This window comes from Dermacentor andersoni, chromosome 6 (assembly GCF_023375885.2).
Source record: "Dermacentor andersoni chromosome 6, qqDerAnde1_hic_scaffold, whole genome shotgun sequence".
In the NCBI taxonomy this organism is placed as follows: domain Eukaryota; kingdom Metazoa; phylum Arthropoda; class Arachnida; order Ixodida; family Ixodidae; genus Dermacentor; species Dermacentor andersoni.
The window spans coordinates 18630313-18648332 of NC_092819.1; the positions used below are offsets into that span (position 1 = coordinate 18630313).

At 48.4% G+C, this 18020-nt stretch overlaps 1 protein-coding gene across 5 annotated transcripts in view; it reads right to left on the minus strand.

Moving 5' to 3' along the window:
- The window catches only part of LOC126521301 (uncharacterized), a 275216-nt gene extending 258066 nt beyond the window's left edge, over nt 1–17150 (minus strand). For 4 of the 5 annotated variants that reach the window (XM_072288647.1, XM_072288646.1, XM_072288644.1 and 1 more), the window contains exon 1: nt 16383–17118. The gene's annotated coding sequence lies outside the window, so the exon portion shown is untranslated. Of the gene's footprint in view, nt 1–16382 lie in introns of all 5 variants that reach the window. The other variant, XR_011895096.1, reaches the window with a different exon arrangement.
- Between the last annotated feature and the right edge of the window lie 870 nt (nt 17151–18020).

An 18020-nucleotide genomic window follows, 5' to 3' on the forward strand; every position in this document is an offset into this window, starting at 1 on the left:
GGTGTTGTTTCAAGGAACCGAGCGGGGCGTGACCATCTGTATACGAATGGCTCTAACGCTGTAAAAGGGGTTTATGTTCGCCTTTCCGCGTAAAAGAATTATATTTTCTGGTATATTCGAATAACAATCCGACGCCATTATTATGTCTGTAGGTTGTGTCTAGCTCCTACTTTACGATTTTTCTGACGGGCTTTACTTCGAGAAATTCAATTATTAGTTCAGTATAACGCCTATACGTCACGCGGAGGGCCTGCATGGTTGCGGTTCGGAATTATTTTTCGCGATACCGCGTCGGATGTGAGACGCCGACACCGGATTTTTTTGCGAAACGGGGCCCTTAACGCCATCACGTTACTAAAGAACTATGGAAACTCCGTGGAAACTTGCACTGTTTCACGAGCGAATGAACAAAAACAGAAGCGCACATAATAGCTCCGTTTGCAGCAATGCGTGCCCATAGAAAGTATCGCACGACTCTTTCCAGAAGCTTCTTTTCTTCCTGCGTTCTTCTCCTAACACAAATGACCCCGTGTATACAGAGATCGCCGCTAATCAGATGGTTAGTGCGTACATTCTGGGATATTCACTGTTGGGTACCCCTTCGCTGTGCACAGAACGCCGTTAAATGTAAGCTGGTCTCGCAGATTTCATTGTGCATGCCATGATTTTAACATGTACGATTTGCAATCGCTTTAAAAGCTTTTCTTCGCCTAATCGATATGATCCGATGCGCCTGGCGCAACCCGCTGCGCATCTCACAGTCTTCCGAGCGGGTAACAAAGCGCTTACACTAAAATAACAAGTCAAATATTGTGCGTACGTGGCAATTGAAATAACAAAATAAAATGATTCGTTAGCGGTAAGCTCACCACACAAAAGGGAGAAGCATCGTTGAACAAGCGAGAAGCATTACGCATTGCGTGTAAACAGAGGAGCAACATTTATGCTCAGGGAAGATATGTGACGCTCGATACGCTACACACTTATGCTGTAGTTATTCAATAATAAGCGGAAATAATACCTACGTGTTCGTCTACCCTGCTACTATGATCGCTGATATTTATTTTTCCAGGCACCGAAACACGGGCTTAAGTTGATTTACCTAGCGTTCCACAACGTTGTGAACGACAATAAACCTCGTCCTCCACCAACAGCACCTCCACCAAATGCGACGAGGTTTATTGTCTCGATCGGTGCACGAAAAGACCTCTAGACCAAAATCCCACTACATTTACATAAAAAGAAGAGGTGCCCTACTTTATCCGCAGCAAATTACAAAAGCTGCACCGCGTATAGACGCAGCCATACCAGTACACATAAAGGCCCCACAACATGAAAAGAAAGCCCGCACGCGACGCGTCATACACATACGCCGACGCCTCGCGAAAGAACGTCGGACGAGTAGTTGCGACGTCGTCTGACGGGACACAATGCTAACATCGCGAATTTTCTTCGCGTCGCATCTCAGGCTTGTCGACTCAGCGTCCAGACTGACAGGGATTCAACATTTTACATACCGACAGACAAGTGACGTGCCACTTCGCGACGTGAATTCCAAGCCCCTCTTCCACATTTACAGCCGTGGCGGGCCGAGCTGCGTTGTGACGGATCGCCCGCATTACAGATGCGAACGAGGAAACAGGAAGTCCCCCCCTTTTTTTTATGCGAGCGTCAGATGAAACCGAATGGGCTTGAATATCTGTTTAGTACAGCGAGTTCTGCCAGTTGGGCCGACTGCGACGATCCGGTTCGCAGCGGCTACGACCATACACACAGAAATAGGCCGACACCCAAGCGCTGGTTGCGGAAATGCAGTGTTCATGTCAGTGCAATCATCGTCTTGCTCTCGGCTGCAGCCATTTGATAAACAGGCTGTGCTGTAAACGGGCTGCGTTGCAAGCATGCCAGCGAGCGTCCTAGGTTCGATGCCGCTAGGTACCGTACATGTCGACAGTACTAGAACGGTCGCCATATTATGGTATACCATGACTTCGCGTTTACAGTTTCTTCCTACCACGCTAGTCACCCCGTCGGCAGTTTTAATAGCTACATCTGTTAAAGGGCGATACTATAAATCAATTTAGACGGTAACGTATTCTTTCAAAATTAATTTTGAATCTGTTCAGAAGAAAAAGATGCATTGCCTAGAAGAGAAAATAAGCACTAAACCAACATTTTTCGAAGTACTTGCTGCGTTGAGTCTCTGGGCCCGTATACACAAAAACGTATGCCGCAGGAACCCTGGACTGAGTGCGCCTTCCCGCACAAGCAGAAAGACACCTGCTTGTCTTTATTTCAATAAATGTTTTCCTCCTGTGCGCCATGATTCTTCGTAAGAGGAATCCCAGTCAATCTTGATGCTGGACATATTATATGAGAAGGCGACCGAAAAAGCGCTTACAAACAAAAAACTTCGTGAATCCGACTCTTTATGTCTCCGCAATGCATTGCTATCCTCCTCTGTTGATAAATAAATAACTATAGCATCTGTAGGTACTGACAATGTGCACGACGTGGTGGGCAGCAGTCGGTGATGTCGCCCCTGCTCTATTGTTTTAGTCTTTTTTGGCCTGCCAGGCCTTCTCCGTTCACGGTAAGAGTCCCCTTGCCGCTATATATTAGAAGCATAATTTTGAAATGAAACTTAACTTAGTATTAGTATTTCTGTAACGGTGTAGCAGATACTTTCGCCGCTTGACATAGCTGCTGTGTAGCTTGACTGCACTTGTAGCCATAAAGAACGGTATGACGAAGCAGGTTGCTACATAAGTGACTTAGGTAGCAACTCCTTCAGAAAGGTAAACTCCTGCAACAACGCCGAAGCTCTCGCTCCTCTGCGAAGAACGACCGGCGAGCACAGCTTTGTCACTGTGCATTAGACGCGCACGAGTGTAGCAGCTGTAGCAACGAGTAATACATAGTGCAGTGCTATTTGTTGCACCCATTTCCCCAGTTACCAAGTGTATGCATACGAAACGTCTATAGATTTCCTTGTATGAGAAAGCGTACGTCTGATAAACAATGTAACAGGAGGAAAACAAGCGCAGAAAGGAGCAACCCTGAAAGTGGATTCGTATGGATGCGTTTAGCGGCCTGGAACAGAGACGATAGAAAGACGGGATGAGCAACACAAGCACTCTTTCTTTCTTCTTTTTTTTTTTTTACGTCCTCGTTCATTGGTCGCGCTCTGCGCAACTGGGGCGACTATGTACAGCTAGCACAACTATGGTTTCACACCGACGAGCCAGCTCGCAATGCTTGCTCTGAAAGCGGGACAGCTGGTACGGAGAGCACACGGCGCGCGTTCTTTGTACCTCGTTCTTTGCTTTCTTTCCTTATATGTATACTTAGCGGCGAAACAGTGTCCACTGTGTATGCTGAATCCGCCCGTCAAAGAAAACATAATCTCCAGATTGGCACCGGCTCATTCAGAACATTAGCTTTCCGTTTTTACCTTCTTCAAAGGGGGTAACAAACATCTACTGTTTTCTGTCGCAGATGACCCGACTTCATGCACCGGCAACCATAGTATTTCCGTAATAGCGGAACCTGATAGCTGTTGTTCGCGCGTATATTGTTTACGTGCGAGATTTTCCCGGTTTCTTACAAGCATGCATATGTTTATCTAGTATACTACCTTTCCCGATCGTACTGTTTGTGTCGTCTTTTAACAAGTATAGGTGTCGCAAGAAGCCGATATCCAAAAACCTTACAGCAGAGTGACAGCAACGTTTAAGTAAAGAAAATAGGAACGCTATCGTATACGATGAAATTGGCGTGCCATTGCCGTACTTCAGAAGGAACACTTGGTTCTGTAAGTTCTCTTTCATGCACACGAGACGAAACTATAGATGATGACGTCAGGTCCAGCTTCGCGCTCTTCATTCGCATAAACACCATATCGTTCTTCACATACATGCTGCAGAGTATCGCGAGTGGGATAAATACGCACCGCAAACTATCGTTGCGGGGAACCATCCCAACACCGTTCGTCAAAGAAATTGTTTCGGCGAAACGCGCTGGCACGCCACTTACGCTCAATGCGCAAGAGGACGCATCAACCGCCAGTTGTCGCACAGGCCGATCAACTAGCCCAAAACGAACGAACCGGGCAGTGAGCGCCATATATGCCCCACGTTTGAACGCAATATGTTGTTTGCTTATTAAAGCATTGATTGCGTCGCGTGCTCACTCTGTCCGTGTGCGTTCTTGCTCTACGGTTTCAATGGTTCAATCATTTCACTCGCACATCTTCAGTGCTCTTCGCGCAAGTAAGACAGTAAAGTCACAAGATAACAGTCGACGAATGCGCAGTGTGTATGAGACATTTCGCGAAGTGACTGTCAGACCGTCAGCTCCTAGCCTGTGCAACATAATGCTCTATGACAAGAAAAAAAATATATCTGACAGGATTTCGCAGCTATTGTCCAAAGACTATATACAGCTAATGCGATAGCATTTCGAACACCTGAACACTTCTTTTTTCCTTTCTCTAGCCTTTTCTTTCTTTTCTCTCTCTCTCTCTTATTCCCCCTCGCGTACGGCAACCAACCAGATGCTCTTCTGGATAATATCCCTGCCTTCTCTCTGAGCATAATTACCGCATTTTCACGGGGAGTTTCCATTCCAACAGGATGTAATGCCACAGCGAAGAGTAGAGCTTGCCTCAGGCAAGTGGGAGCCCGGTCAAACCAACGTTCCTGCGCCATAGTGCACCTGCGCGCCAGAGAGTTCGCTGCTTCGGCTGTATAGCAGTCTCGACTCTCGAGTTGCGCTTCAATCGACATCGCACGCCTAGCTAACCCTCCATGAAGCCACATCCAGCAACAACAATTAATTTCATTTTCTATTATTTCGACGTTTCTGATTGCCTCGGAAGCAACCACTCACATTTTACCGCCGGTATCAGCCAAGCGGCGGCACGGTGGTAAGCAAAGAAAAAATTGAAAATGAACTGTTGCAAAACACGGTCTGGTGCTACATTTTGAAACAGATTACGGAGCTCTCGGACCTGTGTTCACAAAAAAGGTTCTTAGGCTAGAACGGTTCGTGCGAGTGAATAGCGATGCTGGACATTAGCGAAGGATGTCCGCCAATGGAAAACACCCCTAACGAAGAAAAAAGAAAATTTGGCGCCTGGCCGTCGCATAGCAGCCATCGCGCAGTTACACTGCAGGGATCTACCACAGCTATCTCGTATAGCACTCTAACAAGAAACGCAATCAACGCCGTTCTTCGGAATGACAAATCACGAACGACGAAAGACAGCACCCCGCCCCCTTCAGCATCCCCCCTGCCCTTCCGCCCCGGCTCCGTATCGGGGCAAAGGTGCCAAAGGGAAACCGCCTCGCGCGCGCCCCTCGCTCGGCGTGAACACGTGCAATATTTGTGGGTGGGCGCCACAGCGCAGGACGGCAGGCGCGCCGCGCATCGCCAACAGCGACCTTACGTCAGGCGCGCCGGCGTGTCGTGGACGCGGCTAATTTGGTCGCTCATCGCATTGTGCGCCCGGTCACGGCACGCTGAACACGGCGCTCGGCTCGCGGAAACGCCGACCGCTGCCGACTCTCCCGTCGCCAGCCGACGAAGCTACCACCGTTGAGCTGCGACCCGCACGCACGCACCTCCGTTTGCGTGCAGGCGCCAAAGGAAAGCAAGAAGGGAGAAGAACGCTGCCCGTGGCATTGAAGGTCGCTCCAAAGTTTGTTGTCGAGCTCTCGCAACGCGAGCACGCAAAAGCGGTGTTTTAATCATCGCGACCTCAATGTTCTGGGGCCGAATTCGCAAAGCTCAAACGCTGTTTGCAATCGGTCGGCCGCCTTTGTCCAGCATCGGGATTGGCTGAAATTTTCTCTTACGAATGGAGTTCTAGCGCAAGAGCTTCTTGTGAATACAGGTCCTGTTTTTGCCGTAGTATTCCAATACGGAGAATTTACTTATAATCTGCACAATAAGGGACTCTCTGAGCATCACACAGACCAGGACTTCTCAGCTTCTGCTTCAGAAATCGCCCTTCGCGACTTAGACTGCCTTGACAGCCTCACAAGCGCGTCGAACGCCTTGCTGGATCCAGGAGGCCAAGAGCGCCTCCGCTGCGAGCGAACGTACCTCAATTTCAAGCAGCACGCACCACACGATTTCAATTGAAAAGCCTCAGTTATTTGAAAACAGCAAAATTTCAGAATGCTATGCTCATCTTCAATGGGCAGGTGACGAATGCTTCGGCGATATGCGAACAAATGACACCCGTGTCACCGTGCTTTCGCGGGTATGCAGTTTGCAGCCACACAAAGCATCACCACGGCAGATTTCCGTTCACTATAACTCAGAACATTCACCGTGACTAATTATCTGATAACTGATGAGGGCGCATATAAGCAAGAAAAGAAGGCAGCCGCTTCCCTGGAATTTTACTATACGTTGTGTGCAGGCTCGCGATTGGCCGGCGCCTCGACAGCAGCTCCGCTGTTTACACCGACTGCAGTCTGGGTGAGCCCCGTCTGCATGGGCGCCAGCCATCGAGAATCCGCTGCCACGTGTACGAACGGCGCGTGCGTTGCGCCTGCGAGGGCACACGGAGGCGAACGCTTCACCGCAGGAGTGCGCGGAAATGGACGCGACGCCAACGCACATGTGGAACGTTCTCTGCGTGCGAGAGAGCGCCGCCGTCAGAAGCGGCTGGCGGCGGCGGCGGACGGGTTTTGTCGCGCACGTACCGGGACAAGCGGTAACTACGAAAAAGGCGTGCGCAGTTTGGACGGTAAGAAACAAACATGAACGGGCGCTATAAGGAATATGGACTGAACAGCAAACGCGCATAAATGACATTCTGGTTGTGTTATGCAGGTAGCGGAATAATGCGCCGCAGCACATGTGCGCTGGTTTTCCTGAGTGACGGAATGGGTGCCAAGGGAAGAAAAATGAAGTCAACGACGGCCGGGAATAAAGGGGAGTGATTAGGAAATTATTAAATTTACACGCGCAGAACGAGATAGGGTCATTTACAGGCATAAGACGAAATCTCTGTGGTGCCGGACGGGGTAATTGGAGACTGGGGGGACAGCTTCGTTTTGGAATAAACAGAAGGAAGTGGATGAAAAAGCTCATCTTCAGCTTCCATAGGCGCTGCACAGAACTTACGGAACGCAGCTCAGGCCGCAGGTAGCCTAAGATAGACAATAAGACGTGCCTTCGGCCCCGATCGCATACGCCACGACTCCCGCAGTAGCACGCAAGAGCAGTCGTGGCCGATATTGACGCTACACAGCGGGCCAGTACTGGCGCCCACACTAAGCTCGGCCTTCCGCTGCACGTTGGTGACGTTCGTGGCCTATACACGCGCTGTCGAGAACCGCCGGAAGCGCGCAGGCTCGCGGCATGTCGTTCCCTAATTGGTACGCTTGCAGGCGACGGTCCCTGCGGGGTTTCACCGGTGCCGGCCATTGCGTAACGCCTGTAGTCGGAGGTGTTTTCTACTTCGCTCTCCTCCAAGGGATGTCAGGCTTACGCAACCAAATACGGGAATCTGACGGCACGTCGAGACTATCCCCTTCTTCTTCACCGGAGTGTTAAGGTCTGCAGCGGAATTTCTTTTTACATAGATTCCCAGAACAGACAGCTCATCAGCTCCTCCTACACTTCGGGAAAGCGTGTTGTGTCAGCTTCAAGTAGACTGATGCATTCCAAGCTCTGTAAGCCCTCGACAAGACAGAAGTAAGAGACTTCCCAACGCAACACTCCCTTTCTCCTTCTCTCTTTCACTCGATGCCACAACATATATCGATGTTAGCGTACGAGCGCGAAATGAGTAGCGCTCACTTAGGGTACCGCGAAATGTAACTTCCGACCTTTAGTTCGCGTTTAATTTATCCAGAATCCAGTTAGTCTGTGCGTCAATGCATACAAGATCGTTTTGTCAAGAAAGTAAGTGGAAGAAGACCGTTTCTTGAGGCGAGTTTGATGGTGCATATCTCCAAACTCGTTATATTCTTTAAAATTAATTTCAAGTGGATACGCGTTGGAAACTCACCGACTACAATTCTCAAATCGCAATTTGTGCCTTGAAGTAAATAATTTAAAAGTTAATTAGTTGAACATGCGCATTAATTTTTAGTGCAAGTAATGTGCTCCTGTCTGAAAATCCAGCTCAAAGACTAGAACTATGTTATCTGCAAATGGCGATTTTTAATAGTTTCGTAAAACTTAAATGTGATCACCCCGCATATACCTCTACCACGTGACCGGCATCCCACACTTCATCGACATACATTTTTTTCTATTTTTATAATTCCTAATGCTAACGCAAAAAAAGCAAAAGATAATCTTAAATCAAGACTTCTAAAAACGAGGGCGACATGCCGAAGCCGTAACAAATATTTACATGTAGCTGTTGGTGTACGACCTGTTATTGCTTTCCTCTACTTATTACGTCCCGTGATAAGGATACCTTGTCTTTACCTTCAAGTTTGCCGAGCCGCTCCTCGAAACCAGCTGGACACGAGGATTAGCTAGAATTTGCCGTTGTGGATAATTCTAGCGTAAGAAGGTTTTGAGAATGCGGGTTGCCTATAGCTGGCTGGAGCGCAACGCAGTCTTACTAGACGAATCGTGTACACGCACATAAAGTATTGTGATTTTTACAAATACAACTCTTATGCCCGGGTTCAAGTAGCGGCCAGCGACAGCAACCGAAAAATCTACGTCGCGCGATGTCGTGAGACAGAAAAATGGCGTCGTTGCGACGACCCGCCCGAGGCCGATTTTCGTCGCCGGAAAAGAAGCATCGCTTGTCGCAAGCCAATCAGAACGCCGAATCGCGAGAAACGGAAGGGATAGGGGCGGAAGGCTGCTGGTGCTTCTAAGCATTCAGTAATGATTTTGCACATGGGGCAGGCATGGCCAGTCACGTCGCTATTTGCAAGTGTGTTTGTTGGTGCTTTGCGAATTGGTACTGTGGTTCGTTTGAAGAGAAGTCTGCAGGACAAGTGTACTTAGAGAGAGAGAGAGATCTAATAGATCCTACAGAGGTTTCCCTGGCAACATGCTTGGCATGCTACTCCAGGTGCAGTACATGTAAGTTATGTGCATTAATATAGTTGTGGGTTAAGCGTGCATTTGCTCTATTCAAAGCAGCCGAATCGGGCTTACACCCTGAGTACACGTTGTATTCTTCTTTTTTTTTTTCTTTCTCTGTACTGTCGCGTTGGAGGGCGGTATATTTAGCATTACAGCACGTTGTAAAGTTAATCGGTCTGCGAATAAGAACACGGTTTATCCTGCGCTCTGTGTATCTAGGTGCGGCGCGATACTGCTCTCGAGTGCGACCAGCATGGTGAGCTACCCACACTGGCTGTAGCCCTTGCGAGGGCGGCCGACGTGCTGTTGTTGGCTAGCGCGCCGTCGTTGCATAGCTACAGTGCGGCAAGGATCCACACGAGACGCTAGTGCGATGCGCGATTTTTATGAAGATCGTTACCGTATTGGCCAACAAAATATAGTGCATATGTCTGATGTGTGTGCAGCGTGTCGTTCGTGTTTTTTTTTTAATAGACACATACAAATTATTCCTGCGCTATCCATGATTTCGCAAGAGAACTGCAGGAAGTGACCTGGCGAGTTTCAGCGCACCTCGTGAGAGGTGGTGGTGGGGGGGGGGGGGGGGGGGGGGCAACGAGGATTTGGTCGCACGTAACGTCAGATTCGGTGCGAACGCGCCCGTTTTGTCGCCGACTGTCGCGAGGCTCGTCGAGCGACAGAAAGCCTCGGGACGAACGCGACATTATAGGGTGACCCGAGCAAGCTATTTACACTAAAAAGAACAGCCTTGATGTCCGCACTGGACATTCATGAAGGACTGTCATCCCTATAACGCTGTCTGTACATCTCGCGCGATGAAGGCACTTCTACACTTCCTCGGAGACGCTGAATGGTCTCAATGAATTACTGAAGTTCGTTGAGAGTTGTGGTGTGTTTTGTGCATGTTGTGTACTTGTGTCGCCCACTGTGCACATCATTTCATTTTTCGCAATACCCATCTAGAGTAGCTTGTTAGGCGTGCCGCTAAGAAAACCTCTCTAAGATTCATCAAGAAACCTCTCTCTCTCGAGAAAGATGGTCAAATGAATGAACAGGCCAGCATAACAGCATCGATATGATGAATGCTAACGAAACACAGTCACTGTTAGCGTGATAACCATGTTTCGCAATCGCAGTTCCTTTTGAGACACAATGGCTCCCGAGAAGCAGAATTACCGCAACTCTACAGACCAGACAACAGTTACGAGCAAATCTCTCAGCAAAGTGCCACTTTGGGACGCAAGCAGACGACAGCTCACTGCTTGATTCATGGGTTTTCATGTTCCATGCTACGCTGAGGCGACGCCGTACTGGAGCGCTAGGAAATAATTTTGAACACCTGGGGTTCTGACTTGGCAATATTCGAGTGGTCGTTCGAGAATCCTGCGTACTGAAATGGGGTGGAAAGAAATTTCAATTTTGAAGACTTCATAAAGGAGTAAAGAAGTTTTTGATTCTCATTCCTAAAAACCACTCACCCTTGAAGCACTGTCGGAATGTTGTCTTCCACAAATATGTACGGCTATCACGGAGCGCTGTGAAACAACGCGATTAGGATGTTAAAATAATGAGCGTCAAGAAAAACGATATTGGATTGTTCTCAAAAGCAAAATTTTCTGTTGGGCTAGTTGCTGTACGTCATTTAGGGGGGGGGGGGATGGAGAGAGAGAGAGAGAGAGTTCTTGCTCTGCGCCGTTTAAGTTGCAACTTCTCAAAAGCCTTCCTTTCTTTACTGCAGTGTGTTTATGGCTTACGATCGTTGCATACATAGATACGGTGTCAACAAACAACGACACTGAAGACAGCATAGGGGAAATTATCCGTAATTCTTAATTAAATTCACGAACTGATAAATAAACGGAAATGAAAAGTGAGCGAAAAGACAAGTGGCTGCCCGTGCGATACGAACCCACGTCTTGCGTACGATGCTCTTACCAAGTGAGCTACCACGGCTCCGTTTTCTCATCCACTTTCTGGGGTATTTATGTTTTACTACTACAAATAACCTTGGGTGTGTTAGTCAGCGCCACCACTCACACTGCAGCCTTGGCGGCGGATGTGGAACATCCTTTCTGCCGCAGGCATCACGACTAAGTGAACTTTTTTGGGTGAAGGCAACTGGTCAATAAACTAACAAATGCTATACCGGATTTGCTATACCGAATATATATATTCTAAAGTTATCACCGTACAGCACTGTTGTGTTGCAGTGCAGCTGGGCAACACTTCTATGACAGCAAGCGAGAAACCAAAGATCCTGACGCAGGGCTTATCGGTTATGTATTTCAATTATCGGTATTTTTGTCCCATTCCCCGTGAGGTAGCGTTCCTAGTAGCCTGTTCGATGTTGTATACAAACAAAAAATAAACTGCAAACAAACAAAAAAAGCAAGAAACAAAGATCTCATCTGGTCGGCCGCCGCGCAGGAGCTGCATTGCACGCTGAAGTGATTCGAGTTTCTTTCCCCACAGCACGTCTGTCCTTGAACGGCAGCAGATAAGCGGCTTCGCATGCGATCTCGCGGTCAGTAAGCACGCAAGGTGATACAGGTCGCACATGAGAAGCGCGGCGTCTGCTTTCGAGTCACACACAGTATGTATATACATCGCTTTGCCGCTCAGTACGGTTATTGGAAATGGCTGAACACCAAATTATACTCAGAGAAATGAAAGACGCTGGACAACAAGTAGGTGCCTGGCCTATCGATCCTTGCAAAGCGAGGTCACATCCAAGCGTCATTCCGTAAAAGAGCTCCAAGGTGCGCCACGAGAACAACGTAAACAAAACAAAAACAAAACAAAAAACTAATGCGCCTTACAGATTTAAATGCCTGGAGGGTTGGCGATGCCACGCAGCGTTTTGGCAAGCGTACGTGGTCTCACTACGCAGCAGAGTTATAAAATCAATAGATGGCGCCGCATTTTCTGTCTTGCACAGCTGCGAAATTACCATGTTCCTCATCATGATTACGTCGCGACCTTGACATCTACTTAGTTGTGGCGCGCCTATCCGGCATTGTGTGCAAAGCGAGACTGATTATTATTATTATTATTATTATTATTATTATTATTATTATTATTATTATTATTATTATTATTATTATTATTATTATTATTTATATAGGCATCCAATTTGAAACGGGCGGCGACAAATGGTTCCCCTATAGCCTGCTTGAGCTAATCAGGTTTTGCTGCATCTAATGCAGTCTAGCATTTTGCCTGCATCTCCTTGCTGTTTTCTTTACAGGTGCAGGTAATTTTACAGATGTAGTTAGTTGTGCGATCAGTGGGCAGTGCGAACAAACTCCATTGCCAAACTTCATTACAAATTACCTTGTGCGCTAAGGTTCGCTGGCTCGACTTTTGTTGGAAAGTAACATGAGTATACGTGTATACAAGGAAGTTTTGAAGAGTTTGCTGGCCAAATCGGCTAGCTGATAACGATTCTAATCTACCACCGACATCCCAACGACGCCTTTTTCCACCGCCTTGTAGCTTGCTTATAACATTCCACATCACAATGTCGTTCGCGGACCCGTGATTTTCTTCGAGAGCATTCAAGAAGGGCCACTCGAAAAGCGCGTCACCGACAAGCATCGTTTATTGAAAAAGTAACCCTGACGTCTTTACTGGAACCTGCGCCGACGTATCCCATCAAAAATGCTTTCTCCGACATCATACGGATAAAATAAATAAATAGGGAAATAAGGGGGAAAGGGGTTGACGTATTTGCGACTTCAAGTGTTTTCTGTCGATCTTGGTAGCCGCAGTTTCTTTTCCGATGCGAAACAGCTCTCTCACCGAGATTAGAAGAGAATTGAAATACACGTCAAGCGCAATATTGGCAGCTGCCTGTAAGCGTACAGCATATCTTTGTTGCAAGTCTGCATTCGCCTATGCTTAAGAAAAGACTTTAAAGCTACAGCAAGTGAAAGCCAACCGCCATTGGAGCAAAACAAAACCGAACGAGAGATGCCGGACTGTCCCAGATAATAATACTCAGAGGCGGTATGTAGAGTTCAGGGCACGTATTCACCAAAGTTATCACGCTAGAACTGTCCGAATAAGCACGCGCCAGCCAATCGTGATGCTAGATGTGACAGCGATAGGCAGTGGGTTAATTGCAAACGGCGTTCGCTAACGAAAACTTTTCTGAATTCAGTCCATGGGCGCGAAAATTTTACCTTCGCTTTGAGAAGCTCTGCTCCAACGCACAAGCTCGTATACTTCACGTGATTTTACGCCACATGACCCCTTCCCACTTTCTCTCCTCCACCTTTCTCTTCTTCTTTTTTTTTTCTTTGTTCTAGCCGATTTAAAACAGGTATACGCGTAACGTTGTGCTTTTCAGACCACGTTACATTTCGAAACAAGGTCGCTGCTACTGAAGACTTCCTTCCACTACTACCTATCAGCAACATTTTCTTGCCCCTGCTTCAGGCGCGGAAGTCCTACTCGTTAAAGTACAAGCCGACTTTAGATGCCAAATAAAATGCCAGCATTTCTTGTGACTGGTCACAGAGTGTACTCGAAAATGAAACAGACAGCGCTACGGCATCATGAAAAGCAGAAAGGGTGTTGCAGAGAGAGAGGGGGGGGGGTGCGACGTGCCGCCATTACATTTCACCATGGTATGCGCATGCAGTAGCAGCGTGCTTGGGAAACGGTGTGAGGCGACGACGAAATGCGTTGGGGCGAGGGGCAAGCACGAGAAGGCCCTGCCAGCTGAGCTCAATGCGCGCAAGCGACAGGCTCGATCAGGCAGAGGTGAAGAGGGGTGGTGGGCACGGGGGTCACCGTTGCGTGCAGCCGTCGCCAAGGAGACGACATTGCTAGTATGCAAAAAGGCATTAGTCATTTCGTTACCCCTTCGTCTCCTCCCCCTGCTGGGTGCCTTCCCCGTTCCCGGGCCTTCGTTATGTTCGGTGGACGCCGCGCCCTTTCCGCCAGACAGTGGGAAAACAAGAACTCATTACTGCGCCGTGCCATGTCGAACGGGCGCGCTTCGCGTCAGAAGCGGAGAAGAGGCGGTTTTCTTTCTCCTTACCTTTCCTAAACGGCCAGACCCTGTCTGCGACACCTAGAACAAAGGGAACGCAAAGCCGCAGTAGCCGATGAGATTGATAGCCTCCCCAACAAGGTGAAAAAAAAAAAAAGCGCGCGATTGCCGCTGAATTGGAATACATGCGAATTTTCACGCGAAGACCGCTGGCCGTTCTGGGCGGAGAGGGTTCCATTGACGCGGAAATCTAGGAAAAGGAATTGCAGTCAGCCTGCCAGAGGACTCTGTACAGCCCATTTTCTGGCGAGTAGCTCGTCGCTCGCTCACCCTGTGTGTGCCGTTTAGGACGCAGTATTAGCAGCCGTCGCAACGCTGGAAAATACTGTAAATGCAAATGAACGAGCTGAGAGAGAAAGAGAGAGAGGCATTCTTTACTGGGTGTTGGAGAGTTGAGCCTCGCTATACGCCAGGCATGCAACTTCAGATGAGATTGGTGATGCGTGAAATAGCTCTCTCAAAAACAGTACACAAACCGTGAGAGGTAGTTAGCCAGTCTCAAAAAAAAAAAAAAAAAAGAATACATGTTTTCTTACAAACATTGTCATCGTTGTGTTTGTGAGCACAGCAGGCACACCTATGACAGCAGTGCATGCGAGTGTACACTGGAAATCATCCGTTTATCACACCTGATTCTGACCTAACTAGAATATGGCGGGACGTGGTACTCACGAGGGCCCCACGGGGGACTGTATTTGTACCAGTATTATGTGAACTTCGGGAGTCATCTCGGTGTATTTGTCGTTTAGATTTTGTTCATCGAAACATTTTTCTATGCACAATTATCTAGTAAGAGAAGTCGAGCAGCGAGTGCCAATACAGGCACCAGCAACTCTTTAAACAGAGCGACAAATTATGCACGAAGGTGCTAACAAGCCTCTCGTGTCATCCACAAGTGTGTGTGTGTTTTTTTTTTTTTTTTTGAGAAGCAGGAGAACAAGAACAAGACAAAAAAAAAAGGAGGCTACCTGGTATGGCAGTGCAGGGGTACCAAAATCACACACACATCACAACCGGTACCGGTGTCGTTAGTTTATGTCTATCTGCGATTGTCGTATCCGCGGGTATTCTCAACGAAGAGTACCTATATCGCGTAGTATCTCCGGAAAAATTGAATACGCAAATAGACGAAATGAACATATTACCAAGTGTTTAAAATAGAAAGCACACATATATATATATATATATATATATATATATATATATATATATATATATATATATGAGAACAGTGCGCCCACGGGTTAAAAGAGCACTGCTAGGCAGCATAAGTGGCGGAGAAAGCGGCGGACGAAACGACTACGTTCATCTGTATCAATTCGCCTCCATTGGTAATCTGTACCTGTAGCCTGTCTTATGCAGCGATACGTAACTACCGAGCACGACTCTTCTGGTCAAGGACAAGTTTTATTCTCAATAAAGTGGTACTTAATGGGAACGACGTTTAGGGGCAACATATAACGCACTCCCACATGCAGTGCTTTTTATTTCTTCTTTTCTTTGGAGGGGGGGGGGGGGAGGGGGAGGAGTGGGCACTTGTAGTATTGTATGTCAAGTTGGGGAGAGGCCAATTCCCTGCATACAGCAACCTAATCATTTCGCTCTGGCTTCACAGAGAGAAACAAGGGGCAATACGACGGTTGCTATACAACGCAAATCTGCCTTGAAAGGATACAAAATAATTTTTTTTTTAAGTTACACGAAACTTTCTCAAGTTATTTTTGAAAGCTCCTCGCACAGCACATAGCACCATCGCCCTGAAACAGCAAATATGACCGTTTGAAAACTAATGAAGCATCCGCAAGCGCTGTTTGAGCGGAAACTTCGGCAGTGTAAGCCAAAGCAATATAGGTATCTGAAGCGGATAGTCACCGTCCTTTTGGAGAATAACTAAGCGCCATGCATTTGAGATTAGGAACTCATTTGACACTGTTTCGCAATGTTGGAGCCAGTTCTTGGTCCTCGAGGTACAGTTTGCCAACTTTCGACACGTACGGTGCCTGAAGAAGCATTTCAGCTCGTCCGGAGAAAAGCACGCCACTCATTAAAGAAACCATACACTCGCTGGAACAAAACATGAAGAGTAACTGGTTTTGTTTCGTCTATATACGCTGACTAAATGACTAGCTTCACAAGTGATGCTGAAGGTTGTCGATACAACAGATTCCCGCTGTCGCGATCGCGTGACAGAATGTTGCATTGTAACCAGCAGTGCAAACGACATCAGAAGCAAGGGTAAATCGCCTACCTTCGAGTCCTCTGAGCGTTGCCGCGACGAGGGCGCTGTCGGCTGCTGCGCCGTAAAGAATCCAGGTGTAGAAGAGCTGTGCTCACGCGTCCCACGCGCGGACCGAAACCACAATCCGCGAGAAGTGCAGCTAGCAGCACGCGTTCAACTGTCAACAGAAGTCGGCGTAGCCGTTATTCGGGCCTCGCGCGTCGCTCCCTATCTGGATCGCACGGCGACGATGAGATGCCGCGCACGAAAGCAGGGGCAGACGACGCTCAGCGATGCAGCGCGGAGACCAGAGACGAATCGGTGCGCAGCAGGCGACGACGGTGCGGCTGCTCACACACACACTGTGCGTACACACTAACTTCGCCGACGCAATCGGCAGCGTTGCACGGTGCTCCCAGCTTTTTCCAATCCGACAGGCGCTGCGATGCCTCCGGCGATGCAACGCCAAGGCGAGACCGCGTGTTCGCCCGCCAAGTCGGAAGCGTGCTTTGTCGGGCCGCCGCCGGCGTTCGGCCGCTTCGAACGGACACTTCGCTGTTATTCCCTCGCCTTCTCTCAGCGCCAACTCGCCGCTTCAGCCCAGCTAGAGCGGTCGTCGAAGCAATTTCTTTCTCGGATTCCTCCTTGCAGGTCGCGGTGCCCCACCGGCAGTCGATAGGCGAGCCCGCTGCCTGACGCTCGAGTCCCGGCTCGAGTCCGGGTGCTGCGCGGGGTGGAGCTTGCGTGAGGAGGGAGAGGGACGGGAGCGGAGGGCGAAGACAGCAGGCGGGCGCGACGCAGTAGCGGCGGCGGCGCGAGCTGGCGCGGCGCCAAGTGAGCCGGAGGGGCAGGCTTCGATTCCGCGTCGTCGTCACATCCGGCGCCAGCGTAGCGCTACGCAAATTTGCTTCGCATTCGTCACATCCGGGTTGCGAGTGCGTAACCTTCCACACAGGAAGTCGCCCTCCTCCCGTCGTCATCGGTGGCGCCTCACTTCCGCCTGGAGAAGCGCGGGAAGTTTGTCCCCAAACGACGGGTTCCGAAAGAGATAGCCGGGGCATCGCTCGACCGAGAATGTGACGCAGGCATCTACGAAATTTCTGCGATGTTATACAACTCACTTACAGGTAGCACTCTGCCAAAACGATGGAAAAGCATTCCAAGCAACGTGCTTGTCCCAGGAAGGATGAGAGGGGAAAATGATGGCGATGTACGCACACAAAGCGTACGTAATTCAAGTAACAGCGCGCACGTCCATAACGAGTTTAGGTGATAACGCCTGCCGATGAAGAAAGTAAATAGAAAAATTCACAGCGATTTCACTCTGTGAATGTGGACTACCAGCGGAGCTGCAAGAAAAATAAACATAGCACACCACTGAGTGTAAAATTACTCATTTTGGGGGTTTTCCCTTTCGCGTCTGTAGAATTATCAGGCCATAAATAATGCACTATCTTCGTTTATTGACGTTTTCCTTAATGGCTTTGAACACCGTAGTGTACAAACTAATTGGAACATGTTCACAGCTATAGTCAACCATCTAACTGAACAGTACATTCCTCAACGCACCATTACAACTCACACAAACTCTCCCTGGTACAATAATTACATTAAGCGTTTATCAAATAAAAAGAAGCGTCTTTACCGCATTGCAAAGCTTTCACCCAC